Source organism: Delphinapterus leucas, chromosome 3, assembly GCF_059928025.1.
Source record: "Delphinapterus leucas isolate spDelLeu-1000000601 "Yukka" chromosome 3, BTC_Dleu_Yukka2, whole genome shotgun sequence".
NCBI lineage: Eukaryota > Metazoa > Chordata > Mammalia > Artiodactyla > Monodontidae > Delphinapterus > Delphinapterus leucas.
This window is the reverse complement of record NC_143131.1, coordinates 153,693,567-153,711,269: the sequence shown is the minus strand read 5'-3', so window position 1 is coordinate 153,711,269 and position 17,703 is coordinate 153,693,567. Positions and strand designations below refer to the sequence as shown.

The 17,703-nt window shown below is 44.0% G+C and overlaps 1 long non-coding RNA gene and 1 pseudogene across 2 annotated transcripts; one reads left to right on the top strand and one right to left on the bottom strand.

Annotated features, from left to right (window-relative positions):
* The first annotated feature begins 373 nt into the window (after window positions 1-373).
* On the top strand, window positions 374-13,101 carry LOC149749799 (uncharacterized). 2 transcript variants are annotated; one of them, XR_016392861.1, is made up of 3 exons: window positions 374-961; window positions 7,430-8,997; window positions 11,592-13,101. It is a non-coding gene; the product is annotated as an uncharacterized LOC149749799 (long non-coding RNA). The 2 variants fall into 2 exon arrangements; XR_016392860.1 differs by having other exon boundaries at window positions 374-970.
* Window positions 13,102-15,897: 2,796 nt separating this feature from the next.
* On the bottom strand, window positions 15,898-16,003 carry LOC149749798 (U2 spliceosomal RNA; annotated as a pseudogene).
* Window positions 16,004-17,703: the final 1,700 nt, after the last annotated feature.

The following is a 17,703-nucleotide window of genomic DNA, read 5'->3' as shown; positions in this document are numbered from 1 at the left end:
CTACCCAGATCAACATTAAGGCTGCCACTGGAGAGGAGGTTCCCCGTACCATTATTGTAACCACACGTTCTCAGTACGGGTTACCGGAAGATGCCATTGTGTACTGTAACTTCAATCAGTTATATAAAATTGACCCATCTACTTTGCAGATGTGGGCAAATATTCTGAAGCGTGTTCCCAATAGTGTACTGTGGCTGTTGCGTTTTCCAGCAGTAGGAGAACCTAATATTCAACAGTACGCACAAAATATGGGCCTTCCCCAGAACCGTATCATTTTTTCACCTGTTGCTCCTAAAGAGGAACATGTTCGGCGAGGCCAGCTGGCTGATGTCTGCTTGGACACTCCACTCTGTAATGGACACACCACAGGGATGGATGTCCTTTGGTCAGGGACACCCATGGTGACTATGCCAGGAGAGACTCTTGCTTCCCGAGTTGCAGCTTCCCAGCTCACTTGTTTAGGCTGTCTTGAGCTTATTGCTAAAAATAGACAAGAATATGAAGACATAGCTGTGAAACTGGGAACTGATCTAGAATACCTGAAGAAAATTCGTGGCAAAGTCTGGAAGCAGAGAACATCTAGCCCTCTGTTCAACACCAAACGATACACAATGGACCTAGAGCGGCTCTATCTACAGATGTGGGAGCATTACGCAGCTGGCAACAAACCTGATCACATGATTAAGCCTGTTGAAGTCACTGAGTCGGCCTAAATAATGACTGTGTGCACAGGAGAATTACCCTGTACCTGAGCCTCAACCTTCTGGGGGAAAGGGAACTACTTTTTCCTTATCCGTACAATACCATGTTGCAGATGGGTGACAGACAATGATAAGAAATAGCACAGCCAGACTTGCTTCCTGCATGATCATGATCGTGATAGGGAGAGACACAAGAGATGGGAAACTGCTGTTCCACAAGGAGTCTCCATAGAATTTTGCAGCAGCCAGGTGTCTGGAAGGTCTGGAAGGTAAGTCTGGAAGGTCTGATCTCCCTTGGTCTTCCATGGGATGGATGGTTAGTGTGGAAGGGAGATAGAGATTGCCCAGCCGTTTTGTGATTATCATGGATTGATTGAGTCTTCTGGATTAATATTTTTCTTTATATTTTGGGTATTGGAGCTTTTAAAAATGTTTGGTTTCAGGTATTTTTATTCATGTGAAGTGTATATGATTCTCTTGAGATAAGGTTTTAAGCTAAAATATTCCTTGTTTTAGTTTCTGAACTCTACAGATAAATGGGGACTTTGCTGCTGTAGTCTTTTTATAGGTTTTATAAACCACTTGAGCCTACATCAGTCATTTTAGTTTGTGACATAATGTTTGGAACTATCAGTGCTTTGTTGGTTTATAGATGATGGCTTAAATTCTTTTCCTGGTCCGCTTCCTTCTTCCCTTTCCCCCACTTTAAAAATTCTCCTGTAACTTGGCTAACAAAAAACCAAGTCTGATTCAAAACCTCCCGGAGTGTTTCTCTTAGCTCGAAGGGACTGTCCCTACTTGTTCCCCTCCTTGTTCCATTCCATGGGAGATAAATCACCAGGGCCCAGAAATCAGAAAGAATGTAAAATGAGACAAGCAAAGCTGTCTCCCCCCTGCACATGCAGGTTATTTTTGATGCTTCTGGGTTTATGGGTTTTCTCCCAGGGAAGTTAACCTTGAGCCGAGACAGTCTGTAGATAATGTAAACCACCATCTGGCAACCTTCCTTTTTCTAGTCTATATAATCTGCAACTGTAGCAGGAAGGTGTGAGTCTTCCTTTGGTTCCAGAGTGAAATGCGAGTTGGAGTTGGAGTTGGAAAAGAGGCCCACAACCAAGTGTTAGAGAAGGAAATGTGAAGTCATTAGTGAAAAACCAGGTTGAAGTTAAGGTGAAGAGGCATGAGGAAATGGTCAACTGTTACAGTATTACAAAGATCATCAAGAAGCATATCCATGAATGTGGTTTGTATTGCAATCTGCTGAAAAAGAGACAAGTATCCTGGCCTGGCCTTCATGGAGATTATATTTTATTGATTCTGATAATAGATTATTGTTGAAAAGGGCCTCCTATAAATTATAACCATGCAAAGGCAGCAAGATAATTTTTTTTCTTTATGTATGTGTTTCTCATTCCTACTCACTTCTCTCTTAGGGGAAGAGAAAATCACACACAAAAAAATGTCAAGTCTCAGCTATTCCTTTTCAAAATAATTTTTTTCCAAATTCCAGTGGAGGCAATAGGTTAACTGTTAAGATTTGTAAGGCTCAAAAAGCTAGATTTTTTACAAAGTGTACCCAAATTTTATTCTATAACTAATAGCTTTGGAAAGAATGTGTCATGATGCAAAGTTGGAAAAAGCTGGTTTTTCTTCCGTGAATGACTTCAGTGTGTTGGGAGAAGAGGCAGAGAAGAAATCAAAGTAATTAAACATGGGGTGAGTTTTCCTGATAGGGGACTCTAGTGCTTTAAAATAGACTAGATAACCCTAGGGATAAGCTGAGGGTAGAACAGACCAATGCCTCATTTCCAATCTGGTACCCTGGAAGAAAACAGTGTATTTCCTTTGAAGTCTTGAGAGGTTTCTCTTCTGCTTTGTTTTGGTTTTGGTTCATTTTGTAATCAACCTTATTAAGGTATCATTTACATACAATAAAATGCAGACATTTTTAGTCAATAGTTCAGTGACTTTTAATTAATGTATACATTTGTATAACTACCACCCCCATAAAGATAGATAACAATTCTAAAACCCTAGAAAGTTTCCTCCTAGGCTTTTGCAAAAGTATCCCCATCTCCCACCCCAAGGCAACCACGGATCTGTTTTTTATCTTTAGAGATGACTTTTGCCCAGTTTAGAATTTCATGTAAGTTGAATAATACAGTAGGTGCCCTTTTGATCTGGCTTCACTTGCTCAGCATATAGTTTTTGAGATTCATTCATGTTGGGATGTTTTAAACCAGGACTTTAGCCTGGGTGGCTGATGTTGTCTGAAGGCACTTATAGGTACATCTGAGTCTCTGGCATTGTCACTGTCTGTTCTTGGCTCCGTATTTTCAACTTTACTAAGCAGCACAAGGTTGAAGTAAGGAAGATCATTGTCAGTATAATGGAGGTGAAGTGGGTTCTGTTATATAATATTCTCAGCAAAAATTGACCTGCTTGGAATCATTGTGTTGATAATTGACAAGAATACTCTTCTTCCAAAAACCTTGGTACTATAAAACTTCTAAAGGACGCTGTCCTAGGACTCTTTTAGTTTTCATTTTTTGGGAAGCATTTCTGGAAAATTCAAATGTTCACAACCTGAAAGAAGCAATTATTCACCTGAAGGCTAACTCTGCTAAAGTTGAGTTGTCCGACCTTTACATGCTGATAGAAGCCAAATAACCTTGCAAAACAATGCTCTCTTATTGGATATAAGCATATAGATTGTTTAAGATGGACGTGTATATGCAGTAAAGTGAAAAAACAGAGAATCTTTGGGTTTCCCTTGCTGGGTTTTTTTTATTTTTTCATTTAAGTTTCTATAGCGTATGCTAATAATTCAGGGTAACCTCAGGTTAGTTTTAGTTCCACTCTTTACATAAATGTTGAAGTACTCCATACCCACCGTTTTCCTACCTTCCTTCTTTTCTTCCATCTTTCCTTTCTCACTTCTTATAATCCATTATACTTAATCCTGCATTTGCTGAGGTGGCACTTAGTGTAGGAAAATACTGTGAAATTTTGCTGTTCAGAATGCATGTTGACCAAATTCTATATTGAGAAAAGGTCTGAATTTACCCAGAGTAACCCTTTCTCAGCGTCTTTGAATAAAGGCCATAGAAAGTGGGCTATATATAGTATCCTGACAGGTATGTAGAATTCATAGCAATTGCCCTCAAAGAGCTTACCTATCGTAGATGCATATGAATGCATTTAATGATTGCTTTATTGGCAGCAGTGCCATCATACACGGCCTGTTTGGTTTTATATCATTCTCATTACCTGCTGATTACCACTGTATACATTGCAAATGGAATGGTTTCTATGGCTTGTGAACTTAACGGCCAAATAATATGTAATTTATTGCACACTTTAGTGTAGAAGATGGAGACTCCATAACTTTTCGTGTGTTCTTTGCCCCTTTGGAATGTATTACCCTGAGATCAGGCAAAGTAATAAATTTATTTCAAATGTGCGTGATAGCTAAACATCAGTTAGGAATGGTGGGCAATATTTCTTCTTCCAGCAACATAACAGTGTTTAAAGACTAAGCCATTGAACGTGGAGTTACTGAACATGGGACTCAGTTCACTGGGATCCTTCTTAGAAAAATAAAGCAAAACTTGAATTGGATTTGTGTTGCTTATTCAAGTAGTAACTTATCAGCTACATCTTGAACTTAATTTGTCACAAACATTTGGTATTTTATTAACTCTCTTCCCCTTCTTCCCCCGACTCTCACGAGAACGGATCATGAGTATCTTAAAACATACTAAGTCGTCTTCCATCCCTGTTAATCTAACTACAAGAGCACACTTTCCTTATCCAATGCAACTTACTGTCTTTTAGAGTAGCTGTGCTTTTAATTCTGTACAAAATTACAACCAGCAAAGAGAAACATTTTCAAGGAGCCACCACATTGTAGAGCTTTAGAAAGAAGACTTTAGAATTAAGGGCAAATATATCAATTTATAGCTAAAGCACCTGAGGCCTAAAGTAGGCAGGTTACCATCGAGGTCAGGGAAAGTGGTGGAAGATCAGGTTTCAAGCTGAGGAAGAGTCTAGAGGGACTCAATCTGAGCAGGTCAAAAACTGAAATGAGACGACGAATGTTCTGGGAAGGCTGGCATGTGGCCTCAAGTGTGGGATTCAGACACGGAGTGGGCCCGGGGGGAACTGAGCTTCTGCAGTAGGCAGAGAAGTCCACCTCCTCTCCGGAAAGTGCCGCTGACATCAGGGAGTTGAGGGGAAAGAGCAATGAGTTCCAGTCCACCTGAGAAAGCAGGCCAGTCTGATTAACTCTGAATTTAGGCTTATTTCAGATACTTCTTGAGAAAGAACTTGGACAAGAGCAAGTCCCACGCAGCCTCTTTTAAATCCATGCCCAGTATTTTCTGGTGGAGTTGCTTAAACCCTCCAAGTGACTCCAGCATTTTAATTTCACTCTGTAAATAATTCCGACAGTTCTATGATTGATTATTTAATGGGCAAATAAGTAGGGTCACAAAAGAGTGTGAATGTATTTTACAGAATGAGGATGGGCGGAGTGGAGCAGTCTGGAACAGCACACCAATAAAAAGGGATCTTGGTAAAGAAGAACGTCTATTAGAAATGGAGAGGAATTCGCAAGGAAATTAGTGCCTGACTCCACGCCCTTCTCTCTGCATGTTTAAAAGCTAGTTTCTAATTTTATTTTCATAGGAGATGTCTCTGTGATGAATTGTCTTTTACCTCCACACTAGTTATCACATGGACATATTGTGAAGTTTGTGTGAGAGAAAGCAAGTATTAGAATTTCTCTTGCAAGCAGCCATAAGCACTGCCTGGAACAGTCTAGGATAGAAGGAGAAGGAAAGGAAGGTGGAAACAAAGGAGAAAGACAGCTGATGATGCTGGAGTCTCTCGCTGGGATTTGTGGTATCTCATTTTGAAACTAAGTACAGAAAGTCAGAACTTGACTGATTGTTTCTTGATCACGGTTTGTTTTCATTTTTGCTTTTTTCGTGCTCTCTCATCAGTTATTCCAGCCAGTGCCATGTCATTTTCAGTTTCAGTAAGTAAGCATGCCTGTCTTGTTTCCATTTGCATTATTCATGCAAACGTTGATTGAACTGATGACCCCGAGTTATCACGGAAACATTAAATACACCAGTGGATACATTTCTTAATTTTAGAAAAAAATTACCGAGTGAAGGTTAAAACAACTCCTCTTCATTTTGTCATTTTAAAAATACTTCTCCTAACATGCAATACCTCATTGCCTAACAATGCCAGATAAATGAAGAATTCCTATGTATTCCTGAATGCAGGCTAGTCTGTATATTTTTTGGCAGGTATGACCGTTACCAAGGGTAACGGCCTGGTTTGCTGGCCATGTCCTGTCTCCTAGAAAGTTGTACTTTCTGTTTTCTTTCAGTTGGTCCATTGGATATCAGAGGTGAATTTATAAAACTATACTTCCCTTTACACTTACTTTGTTTTGTTTCCCTTGAAGTATAGTTAATTGACAATGTGTTTCAGGTGTACAGCCAAGTGATTCAGATATATATATATTTCTTTTTCAGATCCTTTTCCTTTATAGGTTATTACAAGGTATTGAATATAGTTGCCTGTGCTATACAGCAGGACCTCGTAGTTTATCTACTTTATATATAGTATACCCTTACTTTCTGTGATCCACGCTGGTCAGACCACATAATTATTTTCACTTCTGATATAATTTTTTCCGGTCCAACCTCAAATCTTTGATAAGACGATATTTTAAAATAAGTTTAGCATGTGTGTGCTCTAAATCCAACAGTAGTTATTAGAGATATGATTTTGCACTAGGTATTCCTCCCTTTTTTGTTCTTGGCCAACCAATTGAAAATTAGTTTTTATTTTCTGGTTGATTTGCTAGATGTTTATGACTATAATAAAAGTCTTAAATTTTGTCTCATATCTTAAAACACAATCTGAATTAGCAATGGATATTGTGCCATACATAGGGGCTGTGATATAAATATAGTTTCTAACTTCAAAAACATATAACCTAGAAGGGAACACAGACACATATGCAGCAATTATGGTAACTGCATTTGTTTACTAAGCGAAATAGTACTGAGATGGATAAAGTGCTAGCGAGCCTTGAACAGGCAAATCAGCGGCAAAAATAGATGCGCAGTTCTTTAAAAATCTTTTTAACATTTTTCCAGGTACATGTAGAATATAACTTAGCATAAAAACGGTATGGGTTTGAGGATATGGGGAGGGGGAAGGTTAAGCTGTGACAAAGAGAGTGGCATGGACATATATACACTACCAAACGTAAAATAGATAGCTAGTGGGAAGCAGCCACTTAGCACAGGGAGATCAGTTCGGTGCTTTGTGACCACCTGGATGGGTGGGATAGGGAGGGTGGGAGGGAGACAAAAGAGGGAGGGGTTATGGGGATGTATGTATATGTATAGGTGATTCACTTTGTTATAAGGCAGAAACTAACACACCATTGTAAAGCAATTATACTCCAATAAAGACGTTAAAAATAAATAAGTAAAAGAAGACTGACTCATCCAATTAAAAAAAAAAAAGAAATTCTCTCATCCTGGATTCAAGAGAAGGGATGAAGTAAAAGGATGAGGAAGAACAAGAAGAGGAAATGTGAGCGTGGAGAGGGTAGGAGGAAGAGCAGAAGGCAAATAAGTGTATGTGCTTCTCTTGCCATCCCTGACTTTTTTTTTTTTTTTTTTTTGGCGCTTCAGGAAAACCCAAAAGCCAGAGAAGAGCACAGAGGTGCTCACCACTGCATGTGAACAAAAAGGTGGAGAGAAGAGAATGGTGGTAATCTGCGCAGGCAACTGGAGGATGACCTGAGTGCATCTCGCCAGGGAACAGTCCCCGTTCCATAGAATCCCTGAAGATGCCAGGCTCTTATGTTTAGATGGGGGGCCGAAGGTGTCTGTGGGGTCATCACATACATCACTCCTGGAGGTGTTGTTCACATTGTGTTCTTTGTAAAGAGTGTCCCTGGTGAGGTTCAACATCTCCCTCTGCAGGACCCAGCCTTGCCCTCCCAACCCGCCAAGGTCAGCAGACAACATCCCCAGTTAATCACCAGGTGTAGTGAGATATCTGGAGTGGCCCTGGTACCCCCCAGTTCAGGCGTCCTGGGGAAAGGGTGAGGAGGACAGAGGAACCGGGGCTTCTTCTCATGCAAGCAGACAGCTCACCTGGCCCAGCGCTGCTGCATCCCTGTGGGCACACAGTAGCCCTGTCATCCGGTAGGGGACACTGCAGGATCCACACCTGGCTGGGATTTGCCCAACCCCTGGGGACCCCTCAGCCTCTGTGGAGCCCCACTGAAGGGCCTGGGTCACCTCATGGCACCATTTCTCAACCTGAGGTTCTATAGATTTTTCATAGATGTGTAAAAATTGAATACAACACACACACAAAATGAAGGCAATTCAAAGCAATGCTAATTTAGGATGAGTTAAAGGGCCAGGATTCCAAATTAATTATGACCTTAAAATTAGATAACAAATACATCTGGTTTTATTACATGCTGAAAAGCAGTGTCTTCTACAAACTTTTCATGTTGGGATACAGCAAAGCTATAGAATTTATGATTCTGTGACCACAGCATCAGGATATTTTTAAATTAAAAAGCACAGGCAAGTTTGGCTGGGGTGTTAAAGAAAGAAAAACGATTATTAGGGGAAAAGGGAACATTGCGGTTCTCTGCCCACTTCCACTGTGCTGGTCTCATGATGGGCCGTGTTGCGTGTGGGCTGGAGGGACAGGGTCACTACTCCCACCTGTGTCATCAGACCTCCCACTCCTCACAGCGCCCAGGTGGGAGGGACCCACACTTTTCACCCTGGAGCCCCAGAGCCTCCCCTTTCCTCTGCATCACTTTCACTGTTCAGGGGACCAGTCGCTCGAACGCCGCCCGGCCAAATGCCCAGGTTAAATCGCCCCTGTAGGACAGGTCTCTCTGCTACCAGAACACACTTGGCAAAGAGCAGCAAACAGGCCCCAGTGCCCTGGGGATGTGAGCCCTGGGGATGTCAGGGCCCAAAGTCACTTGCAGGGTCTGAGTAGCCCCCTGGGTCCCACACACCGACCCCAGGGAGCCCACCTCCCCACTGACTCCAGTCCCTGCCTTTGTGTGGCAGGTTCTCGTCTGACTCCTGTGAAGACTGTGACCTGGAGGCGTCAGCCTGAGACTCAGAGGGGATGGAGCTTGTGCAGCGTCTGGCAGCTTAAATGAGACACGAGGCCAAGGAAGGAGGGCCGCCTCTCTGCTCCGCCTCCGCTCCTGAGTCAGGTAGTGAGTGCCGGTTACTTCCTGTCGGAGCTGTACAGATTTAGCATAATTTTAGATATATCTTACTTTTAACAGTGAAAGGCTGTTACATCAAACAAAATTGATCTCTTTTTTTTTTTAAACATTTCTATGTAAAATAACACACAAGTATAGAAAAGCACCCTCCGCAAAGGGAGGGCTCAGTGAATTACAATGGGCGCTGCACTCTGGGGAGCAGTAGTTCTTCCCTCTGTAAAAGCCCAGATGCTTCAGAGAAGCTCCTCATCTTCCTTACTCTGGCCCCACCTCCACAGCGGAAATCCCAAAGGGACTGGATTCTCCCAGCCCTCCAGCACCCTCCACTACTTTCTCATTGTGCTGCCACACTCATTTTGAGTTATTTGTGTGTAAATCACTGCACTTGGAATATACATGGAGTAACTGACTTCATTCTTATAACCGAATAAGTTAGCACTTATTCTTCGACAGGGGGCGGCCAGAGTGCTGGGGACGTCCTGTATATTGAACTGGGTGTTGGTAACAGATGTGTTTATATTTACAAGAAACCATAAAGCTCTATGCTTAAGATCTGTGCCCTGTACAATACACCAAGTAAACTTCAATTAGAAAGAGATGCCAAAAAAATTTCCCCACAAAACAAAGTTCAGGGCCAGGTGGCTTCCCCTGATTTCTACCAAACATTTAAGACAGAAACGATGCCCGTCTCCTACACACTCTTCCAGAGAACAGATACAGAGGGAACACACCCACACTGCTTTCATCGGACCAGGAGAATACTGATGTCATACCAGCAGTAGATATTACAGGACAGGAGAAATTCCAGGCTAAACACTTCTGAATGTCGATGTCAAAATCCAAAAGCAAATATTAGCAGTCTAAACCTAGAGGTTTTCAGAAAAGAAGGAAACTGGGATTTCGTGGCGGTATTTCCAGTGGTTGATGTGGACAGGATCACTGGGTGTTTGGGCGCTGCCTGGGAACGTGGAGAGAAGGGACAATGCCATCGGGTTAGTGGAATGAACATTTGGTGACAGAGATTAGGAGGGCCTGGGTCATCCTCAGAGACAGTCCTGGGATGGGGTCTCTAGGCTGTGGCTATGGAGGGGTCCCTCTAGAAGGGCATGGGCCTCTCTCCTGTGCCACTGCAGGGTCTAGGGATGGATGAGGAGTTTGTAGGGGCTGGATTTTGATGAGGAAGGATGAGCAGGGAAGGTGCGCCCTCAGAGCCAGTGCGGCCACGGCCCCTCCCCAGCCAGGCCGTAGCCCAGGCTACTCAGACGGTTGCTCACATCAATAGTCAGGCGACAGTGGGGCACGCCAGCTTCACCCACTAAACCACCAAGCACAGCCCAGCAGGCCACTGTCCTGATTAATCAGCACTAACTGTGCATCCAGGGCTGGTTGTTGAAGACCAAGCTAATTTGTTAGAGACGTGCCATGTGGGCAACTGGCTTGGAGAGACCAGGGCTCTGAGCCACGTGGAGACAAGCCGACCACTGGTCAGACCACCAGGAGGCTCACCCAGTGTGTGAAGACGCTGAGGGAGGAGGGACGTAGATGGGACCCCCTGATCCTTCAAGGGACCTTCTTTCAGGGATATTTAAGAGCTGTGGGGTCAGGGATCAACATGTAAGGGAGGCAGTGGGTCAGGCTTGGGCCCTCCTGTTGGCTCAGACCCCTCCTGTCCTTGGAGCAACCATGGGGCAGGCAGGAGGCTTGGGGGGATGGAGGGAGGGGAGCCCTGGGCTCAGGAGTCCAGAGCACCATCTAGAGGATTCAGGGGTTCAGGGATTTCTGTCCCAGGGAACCAACTACATTCCTGTCCCACATCCATCTGTCATCAGCTTTGCGACTCCGGGAAAGTCACTTAAAATCTCAACATTTTAGTGCCATGTACCATAAAATATGGTTCACAGCACCTGCCATGAGTTCCCCACGGGGCTGATGTGGGGATCACAGGAGATGATGACAGATATTCTTCACAAGCTCTAAAGCATCACACCCATAACCTTCCCCACTCCCCTGCCCTGTGGCATCCAGGTCCCCTCTCTGGAGGCAGCACTACCACATTTCTTGCTTATTCTTCCAGACATTTAATATTTGAACACTTAGGTAGCACTTATGAAGTAACCATCATTTTTCATCAGGGTCTACCTGATTTGCTGTATTAAGCTTCATCATGTAATACTAATAAGTGGACCCTATTAACATTTCCACTATCACAGAACAAGGAACTGAGGACAGAGGGTCTGCATAACCTTCCCAGGTTCATGTGGCTTCTGGTATGATTTGAATCCAGACCATCAGGCACCAGCCCCCACTCTGTCGGTCACTGTGCTGTGCTCCCTTTCTATATTATCTCACTAAATAAAGTCATGTCCCGTGCAGTCAGCCTGCTGGCTATTTTAAGTGCACACCACATTGCAACACCCTCTTCTCAGCCCAGCTTCGATTCACGTGACTCCCCTAGACTCCCCTAGGAGGCTGGTGAACAAAGAGAACAGACGTGTGACCTGGGAATGAATTGACACCTCTGCATGGTCTTCTCCCAGCAACATATCAATAGTTCTCTCAGTTTTTGTTGTGTTTTCCAGGATCATGACTCGGGTACCAAGAAGAAAAGGAAGATTATAAAGGAATCAAACACAGGATGCACAAGAATATCATCTGTGATCAAGATAATCTGCTGGCCATCCGCAGCGGTGGTTCAGGCACATCAGAATCAGCATCTGGCCAAACAACAGGGTAGGGACCCAAATAGCACCCCCACTGACCACTCCATTGAAGGTACTGTGGAACTAATACCAGCAAGTAGATTCAGGAGCAATGGCTGTAGTTTGTACAGCAGAGCCTGGATCTGGCTGAGGGAGGATTGGGCAGGGAAGGTGCCCACTCAGAGCCCGTGCAGCCACTGCCCGCTCTTAGCCAGGCCTTAGTCCAAGCTGCTCAGACGATTGGTCAGTTTCTAGTCAGTGAGACCCTGGGGGCCTGTAACATTCATGTGTTAAGCCACCAAAACACCAGCCCAGTAGACCCTGTTCCCAGCTAATGAATATTAACTGCTCATCATCCGGGTTTGATCAGTTGAAGATGATGCTAATTCTCTGTGCAACTGTCATGTGGGCAGTTGGTTTGGAATGTCCTGGGTTTTGAGTCAGTTAGGGAGTCAGGTAGACTACTGGTCATTCAGGGTGGTCACCTGACCACCAGGAAGTCTCACTGCAAATCAGCTGCTAGAATCAAGTGCTGAGGGGGAAGGGAGGGGAGATGCACACATATTTGGATACCCTGGTCCATCAGGGGGTCTGCATTTGGGGGAAAGACACTGTATTTGGGGTCAGGGATTGAAACGTAGAGCCAGGAGGTGGGTCCAGGTTTGAGCCATTCTCTTGGGCCAGGCACCTCCTCCGAGTACCAGCTGTCTCCCTGCAGCATTCTTGGGGCAGGAGGATGTGGGAAAGGGAGTGAGGAGAGCTCTTGGTTTGTGTATCCAGGGTATGATCTCATGTCCATGTGTTCCGGAATCTCTGTCCCTCCCCTGCCTCAGACCCATCACTCATCAGTGTTGTGACGCTAGACAAGTTACTCAATCTGTCTAAATTTCAGTGCCCTGAACCATAAAATATGGGTCACAGCCCCTACTCTGCCCACCCCACAGTGCATCACAAGAAATAATATTCTTTCCATGAGCTCTAAAACTTCTTACTCGTGTCATCAATGTGAAAAAGTAGGCTCTATCCTCCTATTTGTAGCCTCCTAGGTGCCCTTTCTGGAGACAACCTACTTATTCTTCCAGGCATTTAATACTTGAACATTTATGTAGGTAGCACTTATGAAGTACCCATCATTTTTCTTCAGGCTTTGTATTTACTAATTTTTAGCCTCAGAACATAATACGAATAAGCAGGTCCTACTAATATTTCCATATCCCTGGCCAGGGAACTGAGAAACAGAAGAGCTAAGTAACTAACCTTCCCAGGTACACATGGCGTTCGAATAGGATTTGATTTCAGGCCATCAGGCACCAGCACCCATACTCTCCCTCATTGTGTTGTGCTGACTTTGTACTTGTCTCATGTAAATAAAGTTATTTTCCCCATGTGATCAGCCTGTTGGGTATTTTAAGTGCACGCTAAAATGCAAGGTCCATCTTCATAAGCCCTACTTTGATTCAGGGGACTCCCCGGGCAGCTAGTAATAAGGAGCTCTGAAGTTTCACCTGTGAATAAGACTTTTGCCAGGAAGATGTCAACACCTCTCACTATTGTGAATGTATTTCCTAGGAGCTTGTTTCAGGAATATGAAGACAAAAAGACAAGGATTCAAACCAAGGATACCATATGGGGATTGATCCTCCGTGAAGAAAATATACTGGCTGGCCCTCACCGTCATTCAACAGCTCAAAATGAACATCTAGTCCCAAAGGGTTGAGCCTCAAATATCATCCCATACAAGCCACTCCATTGAAGTCACTGTGAGAATTCCATCCTGAAACTGATCAAGAGTAATGACTATAAAAATGTTGTCATATTATCTTTTGATTGAGATATAATTCACATTTTTTTTAACTGTGTGATTCAGCTGCTTTTAGTGTGCTCAGGTTTTGCAATCAACATCTCTAATTCCAGTACATTTTCATCATCCCCAAGAGAAACCTCATACCTAGTATCAGTCATTCTCATTCTGTCCACCCCTTTCACCCCAGCCCTGGGTCTTTCTGTCTCTATTGATTTTCCTATGCTGGACCTTTCATATGAATAGAACCACACAATGTGCGGACTTCTGTGTCTGACTTTTGCAGTAAGCAAAATGTATTCAAGGTGCATCCAGGTTGTAGCATGTATCTGTCCTTCACCCTTTTAATGGCTGAATAATATTCATTGTATGGATATAACACATTTTATTTTTCCATTCCTCAGTTGGCGAATAGTTGGGTTGTTTCCACTCTTTGGCTATTATGAATAATGATACGACAATATAACACTCATGTACAAGTTTTTGTGTGAACATATGTTTTTTATTTCTCCTGGACATATACCTGGGAGTGGAGTTCCTGGGCCATATTGTATCTCTGTGTTGAACTTTTTGAGGAACGGCCAAACTATTTTCTTTTTCGTATTTGCACCAGCAATGATTGAAAGTGCCGATTTCCCCACATCATTGCCAACGCTTGTTTTTAAAAAAATTATATGGCACAATAGTGGGTATGAAGTGGTGTCTCACTGTGGTTTCAGTTTGCATAATTTTGACTTATAATTTTGCACATGTTTTCATGTGCTTATTGGCAATTTGTGTCTTCTTTGGAGCAGTATCTGTGCAGATTCTTTTTCTCGTTTTTAAAATTTGGTTATTTGACATTTTATTGTTGAGTTGCCAGTGTTCTTTACATATTCTGAATACTAGGCTTTATCAGATATATGACTTGCAAACATTTTCCTTCATTCTGAAGGTTGTATTATGTCTTTCTTGATGGTGTTCTTTGAAACACAAAGGATTTTAATTTTGATAAAGTCCAATTTCTTTTTCCTTTTGTTGTCTGTGCCTTTGCTATCATATTTAAGAGTTCATTGCCAAATCCAAGACTATGAAGATTTATCCCTTTTTTTCTTCAGAAATTTGTATAGTTTAGCTCTTATATTTAACTCTTTGATCCATTTTAAATTCAAAGTCTATTTTGTCTGATATTGGTATAGACACTCCTGCTCTCTTGGTTACTATTTGAGTTTTCTCACTGAGTTTGGAATTCCCTTTTCTATCCTTTAACTTTCAACCTGCTTGAGTCTTTTGATCTCAAGTAAGTCTCTTGTAGACAGCATATAGTTGGATCATATGTTTTTACCTATTCCGCCAATCTCTGTATTTTGATTGGAGAGTTTAATGCATTTACATTTAAAGTAATTGCTGACAAAAAAAAGACTTATTTCTGCTATTGTGCTGTTTCTTTTCCATCTGCCCAAAGCTTTTTTGCCCCTCATTTCCTGCATTCCTCTCTTTCGTTGTGTGTGTTTAGCTGATTTCTTACAATACAATATTTAAATTACTTTCTCACTTCCTTTTGGGAATATTCTATAGCTCTTTTCTTTGTGTTTACCATGGGGATTACCTTTAACATCCTAAAATTAAAACACTCTAATTTGAACTTATACCAGGTTAAACTCAACAACATCCAAGTTCTTGAAGCTAAAAGAGCATCCTACTATCTCAATGCAAAAGACCTTCTCCAAGACACACTGCAGTTTCTGCCTGGCTGGGACATTGCCCCAGAGTGGGGTTAAGTTGAAGGAGTCGAAGGAGGCATACATTTCCATCCTCTGGATCACTGCTCACCAAAAAATACATAATGCCAGGCACATATGTAGTTTTGAATTTTCTAATGAACACACCAGGAAAATAAAAATGGTGGAGTCAATGTAAATAATAGATTTTTAATTCAGTATCTGCAAAGTGTTCGAATGTTTACATGTGGCACGAGAACTGTGGTCATATTACGAGGGCTTGAGAGCCGCATGGAGCAAGATAGAGGACAAACAGCATGCACTTGAAACTCTAAGAAGTGAACGCTAACAGGCAGATGGGGCCTGGAAGTCCAAAGTTGAATAACAGCCCGTAACAGGGTGATTATGGTGGGTTTTTTTCCTGCCTCTGTCTCCCAGCTTACGCAAGGCACGCAAAGTCCAGCAACAGCTGAAAGTTAAAACCATGGGATCAACCTTTTATTTCTAGCCAGACAAGTGAGAAAGTGGGAGGCTTGGATGTTGAGGAGTGAGGGGGTCATCCCCATTGGTCTTTTTCTCCCCAGTTACCACATCTCCCCTGCAACCTCAGTGATGGCAGAGGCCTTCACTGAGAAATGGCCTGTGTCTCTGGACAAAGGAACAGGTTAAGAGACTCCTATTGTTTGAAGAGTGTGGGGGCATGCCCGTTATTTTCCTTTCTTTTCTCTTGCTATTTAAATTGACAAGAACAGATACTACACTTGATCTTAGCCAAAAGCCTGAGATGAAATAGACAAAATAAACTTTAAGCTAAAATTACTGTCAAGTATAAATTTTACTAATATAGTAATCCCAAAGGACCAAAGAGCAGGGCAGTGGCTTTATTGAGAACCCAGGATTTCCGAGTGTCCACCGTGCTCAGTCACTTTTAAATCATCAGCACAGCCCTATAATTCAGAGATTTAGGTGAAGTGACTTGCCCACAGTCACACAGCTAAGTGAGAGTCTTCTTGGACCAAGAGTAACTTTTGCAAAGGCGTCTCTTGCTATACTTAATCACTGCCACCATCTGACACTCACATTCTTTCTTTTTATACTATTCTGTTTCCTTGGGTCAAAGAATCCGACGCCTGAATTAAGGTTAAATAGGAGTTAGTGGCAGATCAAAAGCCAAAATCGCTTCAAGATATTCTTTTCATTCCCCCAAGTAACGCCTTTAGTCACAAAAATATAGAACAACATAGACAATTACAAGTCAAGTGACCTTAGTGTTCACAGGCAAGCACTAATACATTTTAATGTACCATGATCATATTAAAATAGAAATAACTATGAAACATTTTCTGCGGAGAAGCAGCCCCTGCGGCAGGCAGCAGAAAGGGACAGGAAGGCTGCATGGCGCCCAGGCCCCCAATGGCCTAGGTCTCACCCTGCAGCGCACTGTTGATGTGCCGGAACGCTGCTTCCTTCTCGGAGTCTAGGTCTTCAGTGGCGACAGGGAAACCCAGCTCAGGGCCTGGGGGCAGCCTCAGAGGCTCCCCTCGCCGGTGCGGCAGCAGAGGAATCCTGCGTTTTCGGGGCCTGGGACTGTCAGATGTGCGGGAGCCCTTCCTCCAGGGCCCTTTCTGCCCTCTTGCTGCCTCTGCATCTTTGTCAGGCTGGCTTTTCCTCCGGGAAACCACCGGAGCTGCAGAGGGCGATGGAGGGCCCTCCTCGCTCCCTTTCTTTGCAGACTTCTGGGGCAGCCCTTGCGGTATGGCGGGACCCCTCCTTCTCTTCACTGGCGGGAAACCTCGGGTGGAGCTATATGAGCTCGTGATGGCGTTTCTTTGGGGGCAGGAGCTCATACAAGTGGTCTACAGTTTCCTGGTGGATCTGTCTTCTGCCCACTTGGCGTGGAGGTCTCTCTGCAGAGGTCCAGGCCTGGGCACGAAGAAAGAGCCCCCCAGGGGCCTAAATGCAGATCGTGCGCCCCCGGTGTCATCGGGGCCGCTTCTCTGGTCTTCGTTCCTCCCTGTGACTGTGGGGACTTCCCCCTGCTTGGCCATCCCTTGCCCGCTCTCTCCCAGGGCCCTCAACACCGTCTTCTCGGTGCTGTAGTTCGGGACACAGCTGGGTGTCGTGGCCGGCACTGGCTGCCCCCGCGCCACACTGACAGTGACTGTGTCCACTGCGGACACTGAGCTGCGGGACGTCGTGGAGGTGCGAGCACCCATCACTGCCTTCTTCCGATGGCCTCGCCTGCAGATGGAGATAAGGACCCCCCAGAAAGGAGCGCAGGGTCTGCGGGATGGTAGAATGTGGCCTCAGAGACTCTGTGGCAAAGCGCAGATGCAGAGTCACTGGACACTTGTGGGCTGGCCTGCGAGTGGATAGCCGGCCATAGACAGCTGGGTGACCCGGGCCGGCCACGGTAAGTTGGTGGGCGTGGGGAGCGGGCCGGGGGCAGATGAACCCTCCTGGCAGGTGCTGATCCCCCAGTGCCCGGGGC